The sequence below is a fragment of the Aulonocara stuartgranti genome (genome assembly GCF_965226115.1).
Source record: "Aulonocara stuartgranti genome assembly, chromosome: 1".
Lineage (NCBI taxonomy): Eukaryota > Metazoa > Chordata > Actinopteri > Cichliformes > Cichlidae > Aulonocara > Aulonocara stuartgranti.
In genome coordinates this window covers 42507501-42523303 of record NC_138939.1, presented here as the reverse complement: position 1 = coordinate 42523303, position 15803 = coordinate 42507501, and the positions used below count along the sequence as shown (strand labels likewise).

General features: G+C 40.4%; 1 protein-coding gene across 9 annotated transcripts in view; it reads right to left on the bottom strand.

Moving 5' to 3' along the window:
- Positions 1–12169: 12169 nt before the first annotated feature.
- celf1 (cugbp, Elav-like family member 1) overlaps positions 12170–15803 on the bottom strand; it is a 55255-nt gene continuing 51621 nt past the window's right edge. For all 9 annotated transcript variants that reach the window (XM_082532715.1, XM_082532716.1, XM_082532719.1 and 6 more), the window contains one exon: positions 12170–12935. The gene's annotated coding sequence lies outside the window, so the exon portion shown is untranslated. The remainder of the gene's footprint in view (positions 12936–15803) is intronic.

Sequence of the window (15803 nt, the reverse complement as noted above, 5' to 3'; positions counted from 1 at the left end):
ATTTTAGTTTCAGGGATTTTTAAGCCTTTGGGCTCTCTTTTAGTTGTTTGGAACCGAATTTACGGTGTTTTCTTTTAAGGGATTTTGAAGCCTTGGGCTCTCTTTTAGTTGTTTAAAAACAAGTTTGTTTTATTTCATTTATATTTACAATAGTAAATTAAAAACCACTCGTCATGGCGGACGAGTGGCAAGTCGTCCGCTACGGAAGGCGACGCCAACGTCCCTTCCTTGAGAACCCAGACAGGGATCGGGGGTTCTCCCGTGGGATGGCCCGTGCACCTTCCTTCTACCCTCGTAGGAGGAATCAATTCCCCTCCCCTAACCCCCTAACCCCTAACCCTAACCCCATAGCCGGGCCTATTCTTTCCCCACACCCTAACCAGCCTGTGCCTCCTGGGATTGGTGGTGCCCCTGCCCATTGCCTCTCTCCCTCATTGTGGGGAGCCCCCCACCCACTACCCTGTCCTTACCCTAACCCCATTGCCCCCCTCCCCCCTCCCCTTCTAGCCCTAACTAAGGGAGCCCTAAAAGCCTAAGCTAAGAGAAAAAAGACAAGAAAGGTCAGAAAAAAAGACAAAGTACAAAAGGAAAGGATTTACAGGAAGGGGGTGCCATATAAAGAAAAAGAAAAATATAGAACAGGACGGGATGTCTAAAAAGAAGGGGGTGCCATTTAAAGAAATATGAGAAGGAATAAAGAAAAGAACACAAGAGAAATAAAGTGAAATGATAAAGAACAACAGAGAGAATAAAGAACAACAGAAATATAAAGAGAAAGATAAAGAATCACAGAAAGAATAAAGAACAAGAATAAAGAAAAACAGAAATACAAAGAGAAAGATAAAGAAAAACAGAAAGAACAAAGAACAACAGAAAAAGATAGAAAAAGGGAGAGCTAAAGCAGAAAAAACTGAGAACAAGAAAAAATAAGAAACAGAAAAAGTTAAGAAAAACAGAAATGAAAAGCAAGAGTATAAAAGGCCCAGAGTGGCGAAATTGAACACAAGAAGCGGGTGGGCCAAGCCTGAAGAAGGCTCAGAGAAGCCGAAACGTCGCGAATGGCCCACCACAGTGCACTACACCCGCTTAGGGTAATTTTTTGATCAGGGGGCACCAATACCAGTCCCATGGATGGACCGTGCACCTAGGTTCCGGCATAGCCGGGCCTATTCTTTCCCCACACCCTAACCAGCCTGTGCCTCCTGGGATTGGTGGTGCCCCTGCCCATTGCCTCTCTCCCTCATTGTGGGGAGCCCCCCACCCACTACCCTGTCCTTACCCTAACCCCATTGCCCCCCTCCCCCCTCCCCTTCTAGCCCTAACTAAGGGAGCCCTAAAAGCCTAAGCTAAGAGAAAAAAGACAAGAAAGGTCAGAAAAAAAGACAAAGTACAAAAGGAAAGGATTTACAGGAAGGGGGTGCCATATAAAGAAAAAGAAAAATATAGAACAGGACGGGATGTCTAAAAAGAAGGGGGTGCCATTTAAAGAAATATGAGAAGGAATAAAGAAAAGAACACAAGAGAAATAAAGTGAAATGATAAAGAACAACAGAGAGAATAAAGAACAACAGAAATATAAAGAGAAAGATAAAGAATCACAGAAAGAATAAAGAACAAGAATAAAGAAAAACAGAAATACAAAGAGAAAGATAAAGAAAAACAGAAAGAACAAAGAACAACAGAAAAAGATAGAAAAAGGGAGAGCTAAAGCAGAAAAAACTGAGAACAAGAAAAAATAAGAAACAGAAAAAGTTAAGAAAAACAGAAATGAAAAGCAAGAGTATAAAAGGCCCAGAGTGGCGAAATTGAACACAAGAAGCGGGTGGGCCAAGCCTGAAGAAGGCTCAGAGAAGCCGAAACGTCGCGAATGGCCCACCACAGTGCACTACACCCGCTTAGGGTAATTTTTTGATCAGGGGGCACCAATACCAGTCCCATGGATGGACCGTGCACCTAGGTTCCGGCATAGCCGGGCCTATTCTTTCCCCACACCCTAACCAGCCTGTGCCTCCTGGGATTGGTGGTGCCCCTGCCCATTGCCTCTCTCCCTCATTGTGGGGAGCCCCCCACCCACTACCCTGTCCTTACCCTAACCCCATTGCCCCCCTCCCCCCTCCCCTTCTAGCCCTAACTAAGGGAGCCCTAAAAGCCTAAGCTAAGAGAAAAAAGACAAGAAAGGTCAGAAAAAAAGACAAAGTACAAAAGGAAAGGATTTACAGGAAGGGGGTGCCATATAAAGAAAAAGAAAAATATAGAACAGGACGGGATGTCTAAAAAGAAGGGGGTGCCATTTAAAGAAATATGAGAAGGAATAAAGAAAAGAACACAAGAGAAATAAAGTGAAATGATAAAGAACAACAGAGAGAATAAAGAACAACAGAAATATAAAGAGAAAGATAAAGAATCACAGAAAGAATAAAGAACAAGAATAAAGAAAAACAGAAATACAAAGAGAAAGATAAAGAAAAACAGAAAGAACAAAGAACAACAGAAAAAGATAGAAAAAGGGAGAGCTAAAGCAGAAAAAACTGAGAACAAGAAAAAATAAGAAACAGAAAAAGTTAAGAAAAACAGAAATGAAAAGCAAGAGTATAAAAGGCCCAGAGTGGCGAAATTGAACACAAGAAGCGGGTGGGCCAAGCCTGAAGAAGGCTCAGAGAAGCCGAAACGTCGCGAATGGCCCACCACAGTGCACTACACCCGCTTAGGGTAATTTTTTGATCAGGGGGCACCAATACCAGTCCCATGGATGGACCGTGCACCTAGGTTCCGGCATAGCCGGGCCTATTCTTTCCCCACACCCTAACCAGCCTGTGCCTCCTGGGATTGGTGGTGCCCCTGCCCATTGCCTCTCTCCCTCATTGTGGGGAGCCCCCCACCCACTACCCTGTCCTTACCCTAACCCCATTGCCCCCCTCCCCCCTCCCCTTCTAGCCCTAACTAAGGGAGCCCTAAAAGCCTAAGCTAAGAGAAAAAAGACAAGAAAGGTCAGAAAAAAAGACAAAGTACAAAAGGAAAGGATTTACAGGAAGGGGGTGCCATATAAAGAAAAAGAAAAATATAGAACAGGACGGGATGTCTAAAAAGAAGGGGGTGCCATTTAAAGAAATATGAGAAGGAATAAAGAAAAGAACACAAGAGAAATAAAGTGAAATGATAAAGAACAACAGAGAGAATAAAGAACAACAGAAATATAAAGAGAAAGATAAAGAATCACAGAAAGAATAAAGAACAAGAATAAAGAAAAACAGAAATACAAAGAGAAAGATAAAGAAAAACAGAAAGAACAAAGAACAACAGAAAAAGATAGAAAAAGGGAGAGCTAAAGCAGAAAAAACTGAGAACAAGAAAAAATAAGAAACAGAAAAAGTTAAGAAAAACAGAAATGAAAAGCAAGAGTATAAAAGGCCCAGAGTGGCGAAATTGAACACAAGAAGCGGGTGGGCCAAGCCTGAAGAAGGCTCAGAGAAGCCGAAACGTCGCGAATGGCCCACCACAGTGCACTACACCCGCTTAGGGTAATTTTTTGATCAGGGGGCACCAATACCAGTCCCATGGATGGACCGTGCACCTAGGTTCCGGCATAGCCGGGCCTATTCTTTCCCCACACCCTAACCAGCCTGTGCCTCCTGGGATTGGTGGTGCCCCTGCCCATTGCCTCTCTCCCTCATTGTGGGGAGCCCCCCACCCACTACCCTGTCCTTACCCTAACCCCATTGCCCCCCTCCCCCCTCCCCTTCTAGCCCTAACTAAGGGAGCCCTAAAAGCCTAAGCTAAGAGAAAAAAGACAAGAAAGGTCAGAAAAAAAGACAAAGTACAAAAGGAAAGGATTTACAGGAAGGGGGTGCCATATAAAGAAAAAGAAAAATATAGAACAGGACGGGATGTCTAAAAAGAAGGGGGTGCCATTTAAAGAAATATGAGAAGGAATAAAGAAAAGAACACAAGAGAAATAAAGTGAAATGATAAAGAACAACAGAGAGAATAAAGAACAACAGAAATATAAAGAGAAAGATAAAGAATCACAGAAAGAATAAAGAACAAGAATAAAGAAAAACAGAAATACAAAGAGAAAGATAAAGAAAAACAGAAAGAACAAAGAACAACAGAAAAAGATAGAAAAAGGGAGAGCTAAAGCAGAAAAAACTGAGAACAAGAAAAAATAAGAAACAGAAAAAGTTAAGAAAAACAGAAATGAAAAGCAAGAGTATAAAAGGCCCAGAGTGGCGAAATTGAACACAAGAAGCGGGTGGGCCAAGCCTGAAGAAGGCTCAGAGAAGCCGAAACGTCGCGAATGGCCCACCACAGTGCACTACACCCGCTTAGGGTAATTTTTTGATCAGGGGGCACCAATACCAGTCCCATGGATGGACCGTGCACCTAGGTTCCGGCATAGCCGGGCCTATTCTTTCCCCACACCCTAACCAGCCTGTGCCTCCTGGGATTGGTGGTGCCCCTGCCCATTGCCTCTCTCCCTCATTGTGGGGAGCCCCCCACCCACTACCCTGTCCTTACCCTAACCCCATTGCCCCCCTCCCCCCTCCCCTTCTAGCCCTAACTAAGGGAGCCCTAAAAGCCTAAGCTAAGAGAAAAAAGACAAGAAAGGTCAGAAAAAAAGACAAAGTACAAAAGGAAAGGATTTACAGGAAGGGGGTGCCATATAAAGAAAAAGAAAAATATAGAACAGGACGGGATGTCTAAAAAGAAGGGGGTGCCATTTAAAGAAATATGAGAAGGAATAAAGAAAAGAACACAAGAGAAATAAAGTGAAATGATAAAGAACAACAGAGAGAATAAAGAACAACAGAAATATAAAGAGAAAGATAAAGAATCACAGAAAGAATAAAGAACAAGAATAAAGAAAAACAGAAATACAAAGAGAAAGATAAAGAAAAACAGAAAGAACAAAGAACAACAGAAAAAGATAGAAAAAGGGAGAGCTAAAGCAGAAAAAACTGAGAACAAGAAAAAATAAGAAACAGAAAAAGTTAAGAAAAACAGAAATGAAAAGCAAGAGTATAAAAGGCCCAGAGTGGCGAAATTGAACACAAGAAGCGGGTGGGCCAAGCCTGAAGAAGGCTCAGAGAAGCCGAAACGTCGCGAATGGCCCACCACAGTGCACTACACCCGCTTAGGGTAATTTTTTGATCAGGGGGCACCAATACCAGTCCCATGGATGGACCGTGCACCTAGGTTCCGGCATAGCCGGGCCTATTCTTTCCCCACACCCTAACCAGCCTGTGCCTCCTGGGATTGGTGGTGCCCCTGCCCATTGCCTCTCTCCCTCATTGTGGGGAGCCCCCCACCCACTACCCTGTCCTTACCCTAACCCCATTGCCCCCCTCCCCCCTCCCCTTCTAGCCCTAACTAAGGGAGCCCTAAAAGCCTAAGCTAAGAGAAAAAAGACAAGAAAGGTCAGAAAAAAAGACAAAGTACAAAAGGAAAGGATTTACAGGAAGGGGGTGCCATATAAAGAAAAAGAAAAATATAGAACAGGACGGGATGTCTAAAAAGAAGGGGGTGCCATTTAAAGAAATATGAGAAGGAATAAAGAAAAGAACACAAGAGAAATAAAGTGAAATGATAAAGAACAACAGAGAGAATAAAGAACAACAGAAATATAAAGAGAAAGATAAAGAATCACAGAAAGAATAAAGAACAAGAATAAAGAAAAACAGAAATACAAAGAGAAAGATAAAGAAAAACAGAAAGAACAAAGAACAACAGAAAAAGATAGAAAAAGGGAGAGCTAAAGCAGAAAAAACTGAGAACAAGAAAAAATAAGAAACAGAAAAAGTTAAGAAAAACAGAAATGAAAAGCAAGAGTATAAAAGGCCCAGAGTGGCGAAATTGAACACAAGAAGCGGGTGGGCCAAGCCTGAAGAAGGCTCAGAGAAGCCGAAACGTCGCGAATGGCCCACCACAGTGCACTACACCCGCTTAGGGTAATTTTTTGATCAGGGGGCACCAATACCAGTCCCATGGATGGACCGTGCACCTAGGTTCCGGCATAGCCGGGCCTATTCTTTCCCCACACCCTAACCTGGACATAAGGCCCTGACCTTAACCATGAGAGGGCCGTGATATGAACCCTGACCCAGGATCAGTTGCCCTAAACATAACCCGTGAGGGTGAGAGCCCTAACCTTAATTTTAAGATGGGCTATGCTTAAATGTTATGAACAATCATGTAAGCCTCTCACTGGCTGCCAGGCAGGTCCTCAGAAGAGGGTGGAATTCCTTCCCTCCTCCTCCTCCTTTTAACTTGATCCTAATAAAGGTTTTAATTGAGGATATATTGTTTTAAACAGCTTTTATTTTATTTTTTAGAATTTACATCTGTCCTTTTCTTATGTGTTTTGAAATGTATTCTATAGCCTGTGGATAATGGAACGTACATGATTAAGAAAGTGATTGTGAATGCACCATGGGAGGAACACGATCATGTGACCCGGTGCGACCTATCCTGAGGAGGGCCCACACAGGTGGGCGTCCCTCAGAGAATCATTTAAACTGTTGTTTTGTCTCTCCTGGCCTCACTTGCGCTGTTCCCTCTGAAGAAGCGAGAGTATCGCGAAACGTAAGGGATGCCTCTCAGACCGGCATGAGCAAGGATTTTTACCTCCCCCAGAACAAGGTGATTGAGATCTTAATAGCCTTTTTTAGCCTTAGTTTTTAGTGGGAGTGAAACGCACTTTGTTCTCCCATTGAAGGCTAAATTGGATAATTGAACCAGGGAGTGAGGAACTTACGCTTCCCACTTTTATTTAAACCTTTTTAAACGCAAATCAGCGGGAATAAGCAAGTTAGCCCTCCCGACTGAGAGTTTTAATATAGAGTTGGGAATAAGCAAATCTAGCCCTCCCTACTCATATTTCTTAAAGGTTTTTTTAGTGGGATGAAGCAGAATTAGCCCTCCCGGTTTTTAAGATTAACCTCTGGGGGAGAGGAGGAGAGATTTTTATTCTTTTAGCCCTTTTAATTTTCTGGATTTTAAGAGGGGAACTCCAATGTTTTTTTACCTGTAATATATCCTGTATGGCATAAAGAGTTTGCAGCGTGTGTATGAACCATAGTCAACTACGACCTCCACAAAAACGAGACTGTGTGAAGGAGCAACAGTAAGAAGAGACTTGGTTCAGAGACACTTAAAAAGTACACCACCCTGCTCACAGGCCCTGGAACAGCAAATAAAGACTATTCTAACAAGATCCAGTGGAAAGCCTAACCGCAGATGTAAAGGCAGGTGAGTTCCCCGGTAAGACTTTTTAATCTTGGAATCCAGAATGATGAGGGTTTTAGGAGAAGGCTCAAAGGCTGGTCTGGGAGGGGAGGTGAGGCCTGGGGGAGACAGGGACATATGTTTTGACGTTCTAATAGGAATTTTAAACCAAGTGGGCTGCTAACATATAACACATAGTTTGAATATGGTCAGGTGTTGTTTTAATTTTTATGGTTTGGGGAGGAGGGAGGGAGGGAAAATAACGAGGGTGGGATTAAGTGGATTGTGTTTTAAATAGATCGCTTTATTGAAGAGATTTTTTGGTCTTATTGGTCTCTTTTAACTTTGTTCTTTTTATCTGGCCTGGCTCGACAGGGACATCCACTCCACATGACAGGATATATAGCTACAGCCGAAACAGGCAGTACATTGGGGAGATGATGAGAAATGGCCCAAATTGGGCCAATGCGGTCCACATAGGAGTAAATACTTCATGTGACTGCACAGATCCCCATTCATTTTAATATATCAGTAAAAAGTGAGGCTTGATTTGAGGCGGCGTAGTTTAAAGTAACACTGCTGCCAATGAAAAAAATCACATCACATAATCATGTGGAGGCATAGATTAGTTAAAATGGATGCACTTGAGGAGCGGGCTGGATACTTTTAAGGATGAAAAATTAGCTGACCTTAGGACCACCCAGGATGAGGAGAATTTTAATATAAATGTCATCCTGTGGGTTTTTAGTATTTGTCAGCTTCATTGAGCTGGTCTTTTAAATCCACTTTGGATAGCCTGGCGGTCAGTGGAATGGCCTCGGTTTTTATTATAATTCCCTGGGTAAATGTTATTTTTAGCTTATTTATGCAAATTTTAACATTGTGAGAGGGGGAATAGGTTGTGCTTTTCGGTTTTTTAGGTATTATTATTTATGTTTTAGTAATTATTTATGTTTTATAGTAGATCCAACCCAAACAAGGGGATCAAGAAATATACTGATATGTCAGCAGATCTTCCTTAGCCTCCAAAAAATGTACTAACAGGATATGTAAATAAAAGTTTTGAAAAATAATTGATTGTGTTTGCTGGTTTTCATAACAGCTGCATGTATTATTATATTTACTAATTCCAAAAATTAAATTAATTTTTTATACAAATGGGTGAGATTTCCCCTATGGAGGTGTGGGAGGGTCTGTTCACATGTTAGTTTTTAATTTAGCCTATTTTTTATCAAGACCTGAGCACTTTTAGCCATTTCCCTGGATAAGCATAATCAACAGGGATTATATATTGGAGAGGACAAGCACTTATGCAACACTATAAGATCACAAGGAGATTGAGGGTCCAGTCAACCGCTAGGACCGTGCAACCTAGCTCCAAGTGGAGACAACAAAGACACAATCTCCTAATACCTAACCCTAACCCTTAGTTACTTTTTAAAAACACGATTTACAACCTGAAGAGGTGATAAAGCGATAGATCTTTCAGCCCAATTCTACTTTTTCTGCATAATCCATCATACAAAATGTAATCAAATGGAAAAGTCTCTTTTTAAAACTTGTTTTATTAGTTTTAATCTTTTAAGTTTATGCATCAAGCAAAAATTTAATTATATGCAACATTCTCTGACTGAAAGAAATTTGCTTAACATTTAAACCTATTTTCTGCACATTCCAGCACATTTTTTTTTTGTGTGTGTTTACACTCAGTCTTTCAAATAGATGCAAGTAAAACACAGCAGAAAATAAATAAAATCAAAGACTAGCGGTCCTTTTGCTCTATTTTCACCTGTAAAGCAGGAGTTGGGTAGGCGGAGGTTTACCCTGGTGCAGGTGTGCCGCGGTCAGTGGAAGAGTCCGCGAGTTTCTCTGTGAATTTCCCATTACGTCGTAGCGCACTCGGTGCTTGCTTGGAAGTTTGGGGGGGGGTGTTTGGCTGTAAAAAGAAGTTTTCTTCCCATGCACAAACGGATGCTAATGTTTTTTTTTTCACTTTTTTGGAATCAAACTCAAAGTAAGGTCAGTACTTCCACGCTTTAAACGCTGCACGCTCATACTCTCTCCCGCACTCAATATATTGGTCGTGTCCAAATTCATGGGCTGCATCCTCCTGAGGCCGCATTTGTAGACCGATCACGTCACAGTGACGCGCCGAAGGCTGTCCAAATTCGTAGACTCCTCCGAATGCAGCCGACAAATGCGTCCTCCTTTTCCCCGAATTTGAAGGATGGGTCGGGTGTGTCCGTCGTGGCATACCATATCCCAGAATTCATAGCGCGGCCCAGCCAAACTCCAGTTTCCAACAATGGCGGCCGCTACTAAGTTTTAAAATTACTCATACTAATCTTTCTGGGTCACAAAATAAACTTTTAACATATTTTCAGGCGAGAAAGTAGTTGTGTAAACATCAAATATCTGCTCGGTTTATCAAGACATCGCATATTTGCAAAAGTGCTTCGACGTTTTCGGAGACATTTGCTACCCACCAGCTCGATAGCTAGCCGGGAGCTCGAGGGTCACTGATGCGGCCGAGAACGGAACAACTCCCGGCACATCATTTTCAGATCACCGCGGACTTTCGCTGCTCAGGTTAAACGTAATATATAAGTCACTTAGACAACCTAAAAATGTTATTGTTGGGCTTTTTTCTGTGTTTTGTTTGTTCGTGAGTCAATCGGTTTGGCTGAGATTAAAGTTATTAGATTAGATAAAATAAAACTTTATTAATCCCCCGGGTGGGTTCCTCCTTGGTTTTTACACAGCTGACTAAACGTCAAACAGAAAACTGATTAAACAGAAGTATGAGACAGTTGAGAATTTACGCCAGTGTCCTGTTATATTTTAGATAGCAAGGAGCAGACGGCCGAGTTTATTGAACTCCACCGAGACAGCGGTGACGCTAATCAGAAGGCTAGACCGTCCAATTTCACGGCCGTTTACTTCCGGCCTACCCGACCTTCTGAGGACCCGGCCCACGTAGACCACGAAGGCCGGGTCCTCAGGAGGATGCAGCCCATGAATTTGGACACGACCGATATCTACTGTTGATCTGCACACAGCTGTTGTCAAGAATGTCGCACTTGCTTACGTCACTGTCGTGAGACATTCTCACAAAAAAATCATGGTTTTAGTAACGCAGTAACGCAGCGTTCCTACGGGAAAGTAACGGTAATCTAATTACCGTTTTTGCAATAGTAATCCCTTACTTTACTCGTTACTTGAAAAAAGTAATCAGATTACATCTCTGTTCATTCATGAAATTCCAATGTTGCAAGGACAATATGTATAATGCTTACCGTTTATTAAAGAACAGTATCCTGAAATGCAAAGAGTTCAAATTGATGGATCGGCGGACAAAGGCGGTTTCTTTCAAGTTAAGTAGATTTTATTTTTTTAAGGCACTTTTTTCCGAAGTCGCAAAAGTATGACGTCACAACAATGTGATTGGTCACTTGCAATGTTGAACCTGGAACAACATTTATTATGATGATGTGGGAACAACACCGACACATAGTTTTTTCGTTAAAGTAGTACGCATTGGTTTATAATGTTGTGGCTGACTGGTGTATTGTGAGAAATGCAATGCTGAATGTAATAGTTGAGAACACCTGGAATTGGGCAGGGCAATATGGCCAAAAATATTTATCACAATATAATTTAAAAATTTGCGATAATGATATAACTGACTATATTATTGATGCAAGACAAAATACTTTACTCTACAACTTTATTAGTCCAAAAAAACCCATCAATTTATTTTCATTTAAACAAGCAGCAGTTTTTTATCTGCATTAAAGCTATATAAAAATGTAAGAGTGCAAATGCTAATTCCTTGCTGACAGTTTAACCAAAAGACATTTCCAGTGGAAATGGGCTGACATATCCTGAGCCTAACCATGTATAATATCCACAAAAGTTAAAAAGAGGTGCTTTGCAACATGAAACTATAAGGCGCATTAAGCAAAATTTAAAACTCAAGGCTATCAGTCACGCAGTAGAACATGGGAATAGAGCAGCTGCAAGAGAATTTAAAACAGTCAGATAAGTCTAACTTTACTCAACTCATTCTTCTTGCTTCAATCACTTCTGTACCATTGATTCATTAATACTGAATTCTCTCGCAGCTGCTCTATTCCCATGTTCTACTGCGTGACTGATAGCCTTGAGTTTAAAATCCGCTTCATAAGCATGTCTCTTAACAGGTGCCATTTTGGAGTCCTTACACACACACAATACGGTAATATTATGTTGAAGCACAGTATGTATTACTGTGAGGCTCCTGACTACAGTAGCCGTAATGCTCTGACAAGTGGTGGGGCTTTGTAGCTTACCAAAGTCATACAAAAACATTCTTTGATAGATTTTTGAGCGCTGTGTGCCACATAAAATCAGTTGGAGGTCAGTAAGCAGAACCAGAATTCATACATAAGGCGTACCGGATTATAAGGTGCACTGTCAAAGAGAGCCTTATAGTCTGAAAAATACGGTAATAACGACAGCCCGCTTGCATGTTCTACAAAGGAAAAAAAAGTGCTTTGGTGGCTTTCTGATGGACGAAAACCAAACCAGTTCCACATCACTGAAGTTGCATTTCTACAAACCAATTCTGGTTCATCTGTTTCATTCAATGATCCGCTTTTGCCCTTCTCATTCTCCGTCACTCCCATGCTTTTTCCGTCATGTGTGTATGAAAACAAAAGCATTGTGCATGCGCGTTTTACTCATAATCTATTGCAATATTTCATTTTCTTATCATTGCCTAACATTGTACCGGTATTATCATGAAACGTATAATATGGCCCAGCCCTACCTGGAGCAATACTGATCCATTAGTCAAGGAAACGAACTGCAGCCCATATAAATGTGGGTCTGTAGGGTCTACGGACTGCATTTGGTAAAAACACCTCAAATCAAAAGTCCTGAAAAGGAGGAATACTGATTGCGCAAAACATTTGGCACAAGTTTATTTTTTTTAACTTAGCAAACTTAACAAACATATTCATTTTTCTTGATATTTTTTTCAAAAGTTTCAGTGTAGTTAATAAAACTAAAACAGGCCTGACAAAATATTCTCCTCTATATCCGATTATCTGCAGAAACAAGAGTAAAACAGCATCATGTGCTTTGAGACAATAAGTCAAAAGAAAAAAAACATTTTTACAATTATGAATGTTTCCTCCTCATATCACTCAAAAGGGAACTCCAGAGGAGAAGGAATTGCACAAGTACAACAACATGTCATCACCAATTTCTTTGACTTTTTTCTTTTCTTTTTCTTTTTTTTAATAAGGCACACACGAGCACTCACATACAACATAATCTAAAGAGATTAGCTGCTTTTCCACAAAAAACATAACAAAACCAAAAAAGAGAGGCACTGGAAAAATTGCTCCATCGTACAGTCAATAAAAACAAACTAGAGACTCTTATTAAACTGAATTGTTTTTTAATTGAGTGGTTATTTTACTTATTCTAGAAAAATAGATTTTCTTTTGCTTGTAATAAATTTTAACATTCAAAAATGCTCAGAGGCAACCTTTCTAGTGCCTATTTTGGCAGCACATAGGACATAGGAAACAACAAAACCTTTTGGGCAATCAACGTCAACTACAACGTCAAATGTGAAATTGGAAGCACCAGTGAAGCGCAGTAGACAAGGACTGGACGATGAGCTGTGACGCCACACCAACATGCTAGGGCAAACAGGAAGAGATCTAGAAAAACAAAGAAAAAAAATGCACAACAGGGAGACAAACCTTGGTTACACAGTAATGGAACACAGACAGGAGAGAGAAAAGAAACTGACAATAATCACATTTATCATGGTGCTTTACTAAAGTCTAAAAACTCAGTAGCCATTTTCAGGGACAGAGTGAGGATGATGAGCATGTTACTAGAAACTGAGGTGGATGACAACAGCAGATTCACACATATAGAACAGCTATAAATGTGGTGCCAGCACAAAATCAGTGACAACATGCAAACAAACACAGCTAATCATGTAAGGAGACCAGAGGGTGTTACGGAGGTAGTACCTTTTTAAACCTCATCTTTAACATTTTAGTACCTGATGTAACATGCTGCACACATCTTCTATTAAAATCAGCTAACTGGAAAGTGGAACTGATGATGTTCAACATTCATTTAAGTGCATCTGGAAATCTGCATTACTTTAAAAACTTAGAACAAATGTTTGTTGAGACAGGTAGTAGTGGAGGGCAAATCGATCCAAATATCGATTGTATCGATGCCAAGTCGGCATCTGTATCGGATCGATACTGGCCTGGTGAGATCGATTCTTTACTTTAAGTTCTGCTTGTTTGCAATGCTGTGGTTTCGGCAAAGACAAAACAGCCAGGTCGCTGGACTCGCCGCTGCTGTGTCAGCTCCACCTCACCCCTCTTGTGTTTAGATGTTGGGCCGTCACGTGACATGGCTTAGACGCTTTGGGGGTTGTTGTTGTTTACATATTATTTATATTTTCACCAGTTGTTTTTTTTGTTGTTGGGAATTTTAATTGTAATTTTTGTATTATTATTTCTCAACAGTACTTGTTTGTTTTAATTTGTTAACTGGTTTGCGTTCACTTTTTAATTAAAGATTTTTCTAAAAAAAAAAAAAAAGTGATAATATTAATTTTATATTAGCATTTTCTATTTAATTATTTAATCTATTTAATTATAAACTTTGTCCAAATTATGTCCTGGGTTTTAGCTATTTTAATAATAAAAAACTATAATCACAAAAAACACTTAAAGTCAAGGTAATTAATTGAGATTTAGCAATTCAATGACGCATCCACTTTATTTGTTGAAAAGTATCGGTACGAGCGATACTGGCCCGTATTTCCTTGGTATGGGATTGATACCAAAATATGCAGTATCGCACACCACTAACAGTTAGTGGTTTTATTCATAGGGATGTAGCCAAATTCCTTCGTTAGTCTGCCTGACTATCGATCCCGCTTATCAACTCTTGCAATTTTGAAACTGAAACCAGCTGATTTCAGCTCATGTGTCGTCGGAGGAAAATAGTGGCACAGCTCCAGCGTGGACATGGACATTTCTTTTATTTTTATTGCTCAAAAGTACAAGAAGTGGAGACTGCTCCAGGACAGAAACAACTCTGAACACAACTTGGGCTCTTCACAAGCATCTGCATAGACAGCATCTAAAACTAAGTTGGGTTATGTTAAAGCTGAGTAAAATGCCGACCACAGCCCAGGGCAGTGATAAAGTGAGCTGTCATTTGTGGCAAAGCCAGCCGCTGCTGAACTTCAACAGGTACCAAACTGTTTCTAAAGTAGAATCACTGTGGTGGTCGCTTTGAAGTCTCTTTGTGCTGGTTTTCATCTTTGTTTGGTGTTGCTGGCTTTGGTGTTTATACCTAAATACTAAGAGAACAATCATGTGTGTCCTGTCAATTCCTCTCTCTATTTATTCATTTGAAGATTCAAGAACGTTGAACATTAATTTCCGTAAAATATGAAAATGTAACTGCATCTGTCCTGTGAGTGCTCAGGCCTATCTTTCTGTCACAGTTCTTAATTATCCTAGCCATGAGCACAGTTTTAATCCAGACTAATTGAATAAGGCCTTCTTGAAACATTTTAGTAAAAATTATTAAGATGGATGTGACATTCACATTAATTATACCTCTGGATCAAGTTAGGCATGATTTCCATGCCTTTATTGGAATAAACTAGTTATCTTGCATTGTTTCTGATAGTTCAGTTTCTAATTTACTCAGCGTTATAAAGTCTGGTATTTGCATAGTGCTAAACTAACACTGGATGAACTGATTGTAGAAGCCCATACTCCTAACTGCTATAGATTCAAATAGCTGTTCAAAAACTATTCTAATCAAACCAGTGAACCATATGTCTGTGTAGGTTCTTAGTCATCCAGGTCATGCACAAGGGCAACCTAGACAATATTTGGCAGGTGATTTAAATTTTTTAAATAAATAAAAAAAAATTTCAATTAATGACTGAGAGCCCAGAGTATTATCACATTGTGTGAGGTCTGATCTCTCATACGTTAAGGGCCCTCTCCTCAAAGGACACATTCAGATAGATCCTTTTAAGACGAAAGAGCTAAACAAATGGGGACGAAAAATGGAGTGAAATGAGGCACGTCCAGTTCTTTTATAAGGTTACATTCTCAATACATAGTTAACTGCCACCATGTAAATGCATACAATACATCAATGTACTTTTATTATAGATTTGTATTTTGACAATAACACATACTCGTGTCCCCCAGGCTCTCTGCCTTATTATTTACAAATAATAGGCATGACTTTAAAATGCCAAGTCTTAGCCTTTCATTTGAGAATTCAGTAATATACTGTAATATATACCTAGTCCAATTAGACAGTACATGACAGTCCTAAAGGACAGAGCCCAGGGAACACAAAGATGTGGAAGTGCCCAAACAGTTACTCTCTAGGGCAGGAGTAGGGAACCTAGAACTGCAGGACACCGGCTCTCGAGGCCTGGAGTTCCCTACCCCTGCTCTAGGACGTAACTTATAGCAGAAAAGCTGATCAAGCTATGCTAAACAAATGTTTTTCCTTTAATA